Genomic DNA, 10,434 nt, shown 5'->3' on the forward strand with positions numbered 1-10,434 from the left:
TCTTCTTCTTCTTCTTCTTCTTCTTCTTCTTCTTCTTCTTCTTCTTCAGATTCTATTGCCACACTATAGATAGTTGGTGGCCTCTCCTTACATTTGCCCAGTTCCTACCCTCAATCTAGCCCCCATCCCTAGCAGCCTAAGGATTATTCTCCATGAGGACACTGCTGGCATGCCCTGATTCCCTGTCTGTGGGTAAGATTCAGTGTCTCTGGACTTGGCTAGGAAAGGCCCACCGCACCACCTCATCTGTCAAGGAAGACCTGTGTTCCTATCACTACACGCACCTGCTGCTTCCTCCAGGCAGCCTCCCCGGCTCTCAGCATCTTTGGCTTGTGCAGTCCTTCCCAGCATTTGCTCCACTGCCCCTTGAGTGCTCCCCGTGAGTGCTCACAGAGGCCTGCTTAGCATCCAGACTGCCCCTCACCTCTCTGTTTATCTGCTGCCTGTGTGTGGCTTTATCCTATTGGCTCCAGGTCATCTGTCCACAGGCCTGGGGAGGCAGAGAATGTGAGTGGACATTAGGAGAGACCCCCCACCTTTTTTTTGTCCTGGGTGGATGACAGCCTATCCATCTTCTAAGTGGCCTTAGATGGGAGTTGTCTGTCCTAGAGATCTCAGGCTGTGAGAAGCAGGCCGAGTCAAGGGGCAAAGCTTGACAGACTCTTCCCTCTAAGTGTGGCCAAGAAAAGCCATGAACTTGGATCAGAGTTCTGGGATTCCAGGAATCAATTCTAAGGGGTAAAAATCCAGGACATGAACAAAAATTAACGTGGTAGAATATTTTCATAACTGCAAAAATCTGGAAATGATCTGGAAGTCTGGCAGTAACAGAAAAGAAATACATTAAGGCATATTGGAACAGGGAAAGCAAAGCGTGGCCATTTGAATTACATTTGCAGAGCTGTGGTGAATGGGATCTGTGTTTTGGATGTTGACTGTCCCTCCCAAAGGTTCATGTTTGGGAAGCTTGGTCTGTAGGTGGTGATGTGAGCGTGTCTGGACTGTTTAAGAGGTGGCACCTAATATCTTAGGTTGTCCTCAAAGGAGATTAATGTAGCACTCCTGAGAGCTTAGAAAAGCCTGAGCCTGGCCACCCGCCGGTCCTGGTTACGTTTCTATTGCTGTGATAATGACAATAACCAAAGCAACCCAGAGAGGAGAGGCTTTATCTGACATCACAGGTTGCAGTCCATCATCACACCAGGCCCGGCAGGCACTCAGGCAAAAGCCCGGAGGCAGGGACTCCAGCAGAAAAGCATGGAAACCCACTGTTCACCGGCCTGTCCTATGGCCTGCTCAGCCATGCTCACCTGCCCAGAGGTGGCACCATCTTGGATGCGCTGGGCCCTTCCACATGAATCATTAATCAAGAAAATGTCCTACAGGTTTGCCTACAGGCCAACCTGATGAAGGCAGTTTTTCAATCAAGAGTCTCTCTCGGCCAGGCACGGTGGCACACACCTGTAATCCCAGCACTCAGGGATTTACAGATGTGCAAGGTAACATCTGTGAGTTCGAGGCCAGCCTGGTCTACAAAGCGAGTCCAGGACAGCCAAGGCTACACAGAGAAACCCTGTCTCAAAAAAAGCCAAAACAAAACAAGCAAACAAGCAAAATTCCTCTTTACAGATATGTTTGTGTCAAGTTGACAGAAACTACTGGTCACACCAGCTCTCCAGCTTTCTGTTCCAAATGCCACACATCCATCCTCCACCATCTGTGTGAGACCCTTCCCTGAGTCTGGCCCTCCCTGCTGAGATTTACAGCCTCCAAAACTGTGAGGTAATAAACCTCGTTTCTCATAAAGAGATTTCCTCTGATAATTCATTATAGTGACTAAAACACATTAGGGGAAAAGTAACTGAGGGCTGGCAGACATCTTGGCAGGTAAAGACTTTTGCCGCAAAGATCAATGGCCTAATCCTGGGGACCCACACGGTAGGAGAAGAGGACCAACTCCTACACGGTGTCTTTTGACTTCACACAAGCACGGTAACACAAGCACACACACACACTCACAAATAAATAGATTAAAATGTGTAAAGGAATAAAAAGAGTTTAAAACCATGAGTGGGATAATCTTAGAAAAAAAAAAAGAATAAACTCGGTGAGAAAATAAACTGCAAAGGATGGATGACAAGGTGGAAAGTCACATTTTCCTATTTACAGTTTCTTGTGCCTGCTAAACTCTTATCTATACGCTGCTCTTCAATTTTTAGTCAGGAAAGCATTTAGAATTAGACAAAGAGAGACAAATGAAATCAACTCTAGCACCAGCATTGATGCCTGTTGGAGACACATGACCTTGGTCATGTCAGACACCTGCTTTAAGACTTTATTTTCTTATCTGGTTATCTACCTAGTTTCTTTCTTTTTTTTTTTTTTTTTTTTGCTTGTCTGTTAGTTTTGTTGTTTGTTTTGTGTATGTGTGTGTGTGTGTTTATTCCTTTGTTCTAGAACTCTCTCTCAGGGCTCCCTGCAGGACACTGAAGACACAAAAGTGAATCCGGCTCTGGATATATAGAACGCTGTAAAACCTTCTTCACAATCAGATTAAAACTTAACCAAGATGCTACTTGTCATCTATCAGACTGGCGACAAGCCAAAGGCCAAAGAACAGAATGCCCCCTCAGCAGTACCGTGGGAACACAGGCCCTCTCACACCCTGTCTGCTGGGAATATGAAGTGGTGGGAGCCATATATGGAGGGGAATTTGGTGATTTCTAGAAAAACTACATCTCTATACCCTTTGACCAGGCAATCTAAGCTTCTAGGAATTGATTCCAAAGATATACAGAAGGAAGGAAGACACGTGCATAAAGCTGTTCATGGCTGGGTCCTCTGCAGTGTGAAAACCTGAAGGGCGGTTAATAGGGATAGGTTTGCCTCGGGAGGGAAGGAGGGGGCTCTCTGCCTGGTCTGATGGATAGGCCCAGGGCACAAAGTCAAGTGAGGAAATAAAGCTGGATAAAGTAGTAGGAGGTGTTGTCATTTATCAGAAAGAGGGAGAAGATACACAACCATGTGCATGGTTTCTTTAATAAAAAAAAAAAAAAAAAAAAAAAAACAGTTAAAATCCAAAAATGGTTTAAGAAGTTGTCATCTGTAGAAGAGGGAAGAAACGGGGTCAAAGGAGTAGAGGCAAAAATATCTTCACTGAAAATATCTCATTTACAGAATATTTTTAGAAACAAGAAAATGTATCTCATAAGAGTAAAAGAAAATTAGGGCCAGCGAGATGTCCCAGCTGCAGCCAAGCCTGCTGTTCTGGGAACCGGAGGAGCGGCAGGAGAGAACCAACTCATCCGAGTTGTCGGTCCTCATGTCCCTGTTGTTAGGTAGTGAGAGTTCAGCATCAGGGAACGGACATCCAGATCCAGATGCCAAGGGATCTAAGTAAAAGCCTTGTGAGTCTGGGCATTCCTTAAGCTAGCAACACAAACTTTTTGGTGTGGGTTTTTATAATAACGTTTTCATTACATTTATTTATATCCTCATTTATTTATTTATTCATTTGTGCATGCCTGGCATAGGAGTGGAAGTCAGATGACAATTTCCACGAGTTGCTTTTCTCCTTCTGCCATGTTGTCCTAGAGATCAAACTCAGGTCGTCAGTCTTAGTAGCAAGTGCCTTTACCTACTGAGCTGTTGTACTGGGCCATGTCTGGTTGTTTGGTTTTTTGTTTTGTTTTGTTTTGTTTTGTTTGTTTTTTTCAAGACAGTCTCATATAGCTTAGGTTAACCTCTAACTTACTGGGTAGTCAAGGCTGACTTATGATCCTCCTAACTCAACCCTCCAAATCCTGGCTTTGCCGGCATGTACCAACATACCCAATTTATGTTGTCCTGGGGATCGAATCCAGGGCTTTATGCATACTGGGGAAGCACTCTAATAACTGAGCTATATCTCCAGGGTTTCTCTGTGTAGCCATGGTTGTCCTAGAGCCCACTCTGTAGACAGGCTGGCCTCAAACTCAGAAATCCGCCTGCCTCTGCCTCCCAGAGTGCTAGGATTAAAAGCATGCACCACCACTGCCCAGCCAACTACGAACACTTGATACTTTTTCTTTAAAAAAAAAAAAAAAGAAAGAAAGAAATGGATTAGTAGCTCTCCCTACTGAAAAGGTGTAAAAACAAAACCAACCGAATGGCATCAAAAGCACTCAAGCTCCCAGACTTGAAGTCTCTAAACACCACTTTTCATAAAAAGAAACAAGACTTCTTGGCAATCTTTCACAGAGAGTTGCTCATTTTGCTCATCTGCTCATTTTGTCAAACCAGAAAGTCAAGAAGTTATCAAATATTAGTAGGGTTGGGTCAGTAGGATGCGATGCAGAATAAAAAAATCCAAGACAACACCGTCACTCACTGGACATCTCAGTGAATGCTGAGAACCCACCTATTATTCTGAAAATCAGTAACGTAACTAATAAGACATGAAGTATTTCACCTGCCATTGCTGGACAAGCTGAACCACAGAGAAATCAGAGTGAGTGAGAGAAATTGAACTTTGTAGACATATTCCAGCTGACATATATGAAGAAGTGATCAAATTAAAACATCATTGATATAGGGTGTGGTGGCCCGTGCCTTTAATCTCAGCACTCCAGAGGCAAAGGCAGGCAGATCTCCTTGAGTTCAAGGCCAGACTGGTCTACAGAGTGAATTCTAGAACAGCCCAGGGCCACACAGAGAAACCCTAGCTCAAAGAAAAGACAGACATGAAGGAAGGAAGGAAGGAAGGAAGGAAGGAAGGAAGGAAGGAAGGAAAGAAAGAAAGAAAGAAAGAAAGAAAGAAAGAAAGAAAGAAAGAAAGAAAGAAGAAAGCTATTGTCTTACAAGAGCCTAATGAAATGACAGACATAGATGAAGACCTCCCAGAGGCTTCTACAGGCACAAAAGGAAAGCATCAAAGATCAGGAGTGTGCTGAGCTTTCTGAAAAGTATCTACAAAGCTTCAAGTCTGAAGTTAATCAAGCCTTTAGCCCCAGTTAACAATTCCCTAGTTCCTGGGTTAAAAAAAAAATCCATGTGTGGTTGCACAGCTGTAACCACCAGGCAAAGGCAGGGGGATGCCTGGGCTGCCAGCCACTAGCCTGGCTCTGGATTGAATGAAAGAACCTGTCTCCAGGGAATGCAATAGAGAATTTTAGAGTGGAACTCCCAATGTCCTCTTCTGGCCTTTTCGCATAAATAAGTAGACAGACAGACAACATTTATAAAGGAATATGATTGCTGCAGGATATTTTATCACACTGTGAACCCTAAGATTGTGTGCTCAAAAAAAAAAAAAGTTTCTAGTTGTGGTGTGGCTTAGCCCTAGCACACACCTTTAATTCAAGAGCTTTCTGTAAACAGGGTCAAATAAAATCAAGAGGCAGAGAAAGTAACCAGTTGACAGGGAATGAACACTAAAAATAAAAGCCATAGAGAATGAGAGGAAGTCCAAAGAAAGGATAGAAGGATGCACAGGAAGTAGAAAGGAGGGACATTTAGTTTGAGGGATTTTAAGACAGGGTGGAGTAGGAAAAGGAGCTTTTTCCTTCTGCGATGTGGGCTGAGTAGGAAGGTCCGCTGGGTACTTTCTCTGCCTCTCTGAGCTAGTATAGCAGGCTTTCACCCCAGCATCTGGCTCCTCAGTCTTTATTGGTAAAAATCGAATGTTTGGGATTTTGTTTAAACACAACATAAGATAAATTAAAAACCTACAAGGTCCAAATAATCTGCTTTATTCAACAGGTAAGTTTAAAAAAAAAAATAATGAGCGAGAAGAAAACTATGGATTGAAAAGGGCCTGAAAATACAACAAGCCAAATTCAACGAGGAACCTTGCTTGGGTCCCAACCTTGAACAAAGGTCATGTATTAGACAGATGTGGAGATTAATGATTATGAACTATTATTAAAATTGGGACTGGGCATGGTGGCTCACCCTTGTAATCCCAGCACTTGGAAGGTTGAAACAGTTGAATTGCCTCAAAATTGAGGCCAGCCTTGGTTATGTAATGAGTTTCAGGCCAGCTTGAGCTATTGGCAGGAGGCCTTGCCTCAACAAATAACAACAAAATGAGAGAGGGTCCAGGGAGATGGCTCATTGGTAAAGGCTCCCACTGGCAAAACTGATGATCCCCATTATCCACATGGTAGAAAAGAAGAACCAGTTCCCCAGCTTGTACTCTGACCTACACACGTGCAGAGGGAGAAGCATGAGTGAAAAGGATGATTCTTTCTTTTTTATTATTGTGTTTTTTGAATACAATCTTCCCTCATGCATTATATCCTCGACTGCAGTTTCTCCTCTCTCCTTTCCTTCCAGCCTCTTCCCTCCCCCCCCAAACCCACTCCTCCTCTGTTTACCTTCAGAAAAGAGCAGGCCTCCCAGAGATAAGAGTAGGCACAGCCCTTCATATTAAGGCTGGAAGAAGCAACCGAGAAGAAGGAAAGGGTCCCAAAAGCAGAGAAAAAAAAATTCAGAGACAGCCTCCACTCCCACTGTTAGGGTCCCACAAGATCAAGCTACACAACCATAACATATCCATGAGCCCCTGTGAGCCCTGGTTAGTTGATTCCGTGGGTTTTCCTTCCCGACTCCTACAATCCTTCTTCCCCTTCTTCTGAAGGATTCCTTAACCTCTGCCTAATGTTTGGCTCTGCGTCTCTGCATCTGCTCTCATCAGTTGCTGGATGAAGCCTCTTCGATGACAATTATGCTGGGCTCCAGTCTATGAGTATAGCAGAGTATCATTGCATCGTTGGGAATCATGAAATTGATTTTTTATTTTTATTTGTTTGTTTGTTTTTGCTAGTCATGTTTGGTTCCATCCTAGGTCTCTGGACTCTCTAGCCTCTCATTCCTGGCCCTCCAAGCAGTGTCAGGGAGAGGCTTCCTCTCGGGGCATGGGTCTCAAGCTGGACCAGTCATTGGCTGGCCACTCAAGTTCTGCACCACCTTTATCCTTGCAGGCAGGAAAAATTATAGGTCGAGGTTCTGTAGCTGGGTTGGTGTCCCAACCCTCCACTGGAAACCTTGCCAGGAAAGCTGGATATTTCTACATTCTCATTGCTAAGGGAGCTAAGGGGCCTTTGAGAGGAGGGTAAGGTACCATTTGGAGGTTCCCCAACGGCCACCTAAGGGACCCTAGGAGGGTTGCAACTAAAGAGTGGCTCCCTGGATTCTGCGCACTATCAATGTCACCAGGCAGCTGAGTGGAAGATGGACTGGAGAAAAGGGTCAGGATGTGTGTGGGGAGGCTAAGCCTAGGCTAGACCAGCCCTGGAGAGGAACAAGGAGGCCCATATTTGGGGTTGCCTAGCAAGGGCAGGTATGAGTGTTGCTGCAGGAAGGAAGGTGCCGGGAGGCAGTTTGTCCAGGTGGAGGATGGTGGCCTGGGCAGCCTGGTGAGTGTGGGGCCATTGGTAAGATAGACAAGGTAGCTGGTACCTCCCATCTGTGGACCTGCTCTGGCCATGGAGTCACGAGTCTTTGGTCCTCCCCATCCTAAGGTGCCGCGTCTCTAAAACAAGGCCTGGGAGCCCTGATATGAGCTCTGCAAATCTACCTGGTGGGGATTTGCATGTCCTCCACCTTGCGTGCTCTTGCCTGCAAGAGCAGCACGGGTTCTCTTTGGGCCTCTGCGCTGAAAATCCAGCTGTGTGATGTAAATGGCATTTCCCTTCAGAAGAAGGAAATGAGGTTAGCGCGGCTCATTACCAGGAAAGGAAAGTTAGCCTGACCCCACCCTGCAGCCCTGTGCTTCCCTCAAGCAACCACCGCCACCCCCACCTGGGGCAGGACCTAGAAGGTCACCATTCAGACAGAGGCCCCAACACAGCACTTGACTTTGCAGCAGAGCTCAGCCACCCTTCGCAGAATCAGCACCTTCTCTGGTCCCAGGCATACGAGGGGCAAGGGGACCAGGGTTGCTGGAGAGATTCATGAGCTGTCAGGAGGAGAGTTCTTTCTACATGAAGAAGTTGAGGCCCCAAGAGAAACAAGGACCTGGCTAGATTCACAGGGCAAGACAGCAGAATGCAGGTCCAGGTCACATGTGGCACCTGAAGACAGTTGTCCCCCTAAGTCCCTCTCTAGGTACAAGCGTTAAGCGCTTTTATTAAACTAAGCCATTGACACACTGAGTGGTGGTAACGCGCCTTTAATCGAATGCTCAGGAGCAGAGGCAGGCAGATCGCTTGAGTTCCAGGCCAGCCTGGTCTACAGAGCAAGGTTCAGGACAGCCAGGGCTACACCAAGAAACCCTGTCTTGAAAACAAAACAGAACAAAACAAAACAAAACAGCCATTCTCTGATCTTTCGCTTTGGCCCCTGGAACATTTCTTAAAGTGGTATTTTGCATACAAAATGAAAACAAATATCAATCTGCCTAATATAATCGCTATGTTTTTAAAATGTTATTACATTCGTGTGGCACATGTGTGGAGGTCAGAGGACAACTTGCAGGAGGTGGTTCTCTCCTTCCATCCTGTGGCCCTGGGGCCTGAACTAGGGCCATGAGGCTGCCAAACAGTACCTTGACTTGCTGAGCACCTCACCAGCCTCGTGTGCTTTTGAGTGGGAAATGCAGGTGGTAAATTTAACACATTTACTGTCTCTAGCAAACGGGCCGCCTGAAACCGATTGGGAGCTGATCACCGGAGGGCCTGTTCAGCGTCCCTCCTTGCAACTGTGTACCGCACAGCTGACCCCAGGCCCATGCCTTTCTAACCCCTAACCCTTGCGCAGTGCACATGCACGAGGGCCCGGGTTTTGATCCCCTCACTGAGGAATAAACAGGTCCTCACGTGGAGCCTGAATGTCCCAAGTGGCTGGATAGACCCACGGAAGGCCATCAGGTACGGCTGCCCTGGTCACCCAGACACACTGGAAATCCCCCTCACCCCTACCCTGCCGTCTCTCTTCTTACGAAGGTAGCTCAGGTCATACTTTCCACCGTGCCCCTCACATGGAGGGTGCTGGCTCGACCTCCCACACACCCAGGGGCTGGGGCTTTTCAGGGCTCAGGAGAGGCCGTGTGTGTACACCGTGCGCGCAGTGCTGAGTTTGTACCTGTCTCCGTGTGTAAGGTCTTAGTGTGGGCGTGCAGGTGTGCGGACAAGGACTTGCACATGTGCGCAGATGTTCAGATGTGTATTGATGTGCAGATGTTTATTCTATGTGCTGGTTGTTATTGGGTCTGAATGTATGCAAAGGAAGTATATACGTCTACACTGGCAAAGCCTCGTTTGTGTGAGCATCTATTGGTGTGCAAGGTTTCACAGCGCAAACAAATACCCTCCGGTACACGCACTTGCTTGTCACAGAAGTGTGTGATAGCGGGAAACACACCAGGATGTGTAGGTTTTTGCGTGTTTGTGCTTTTTGCACTAGTGTGCATTTCAGTATGTTGGTGTGTCTGAGGTGCGCGGCATATGCTGTAAGGTTTATGTGATTTGTGGGGCACCCGTGCGTGCGCTTGGCTGAACGACTGCATGCTGGAGATCTTCCAGCCAGGGCAGAGGTGCATTGTGGGCCAAGTGTGCCTGTGCAGGGCAGCTGTGTGTGAGTGCACATGGCAACGGTAGCTTCTTGCTCCTTTTTCTTTCTTTTCCTCCGGGGAAATCACAGAACGTCTGAGTCCTGACCATGGCTGGTGGCCCTTCAATGAACATGATTTCCTGGGCCCGGAAAAGTAAGACTGGGGGACACTGTAGAGTGGGGGGGGGGAGCTCGGGCCTCAGAGGACAAGGCAGACGCCTTCAGAGCAGGGTAGCAGCAGCGCCTTCGGCCCTGGCCCCACTGTAGTGGTCCCCAAGTGTGCTCTGGGAGGGACACTGATCTTCAGCATAGTCCTTGGGGCTTTCGAAGCCCCTTATTCTGGTTATGGCATGAAATAGCCCTGTAAGAGCCACCTGCATGGGAAGCAGGGGCGGAAGTCCCAGGCTGCAGTGCTCCCTAGGGTTAAACTACACACCCACATCTCTAGCTAATTCTTGTGAACTTCCATCTCCTTGAGAAGGCTGAGGCAGAGGAACAGCCACGCCTCCTCCTCCATCCAGCTTCCTTTCTATCAAGACTCACTTTACATGTAGAGCTGGCAGAAAGGCACACTACCATGCTTACTATGGCCTACAGTCTTCCAAATGAGGAAACTGAGTCAGGCCAGAGGAACGAGGAAGAAAGTGAGGCACACGCCAGCCTCGGATGCCTGTCTTCCGTCATCAGACCGGTGGCTTCCGGACATGGCCAGCCCTGCTAAACCCCACATGTGGTTCTGTGGTTGCCCACAAAACCTAAAAATAGCCCCCAGGACCCGGGGAATCCCCACTGGTGAACAGGGACGGCCATTCCCCAGGTGTCTGCTGACCTGCCTCCCCATAAACTTGTACTGTCTAGAGAGAGCTGGGTGTCTGGGAGGATGCGCTGGAGGCTGTGAGGAGC

The sequence above is a fragment of the Psammomys obesus genome, unplaced genomic scaffold, assembly GCF_907164565.1.
Source record: "Psammomys obesus unplaced genomic scaffold, mPsaObe1.curated_primary_1811, whole genome shotgun sequence".
NCBI classification, from domain to species: domain Eukaryota; kingdom Metazoa; phylum Chordata; class Mammalia; order Rodentia; family Muridae; genus Psammomys; species Psammomys obesus.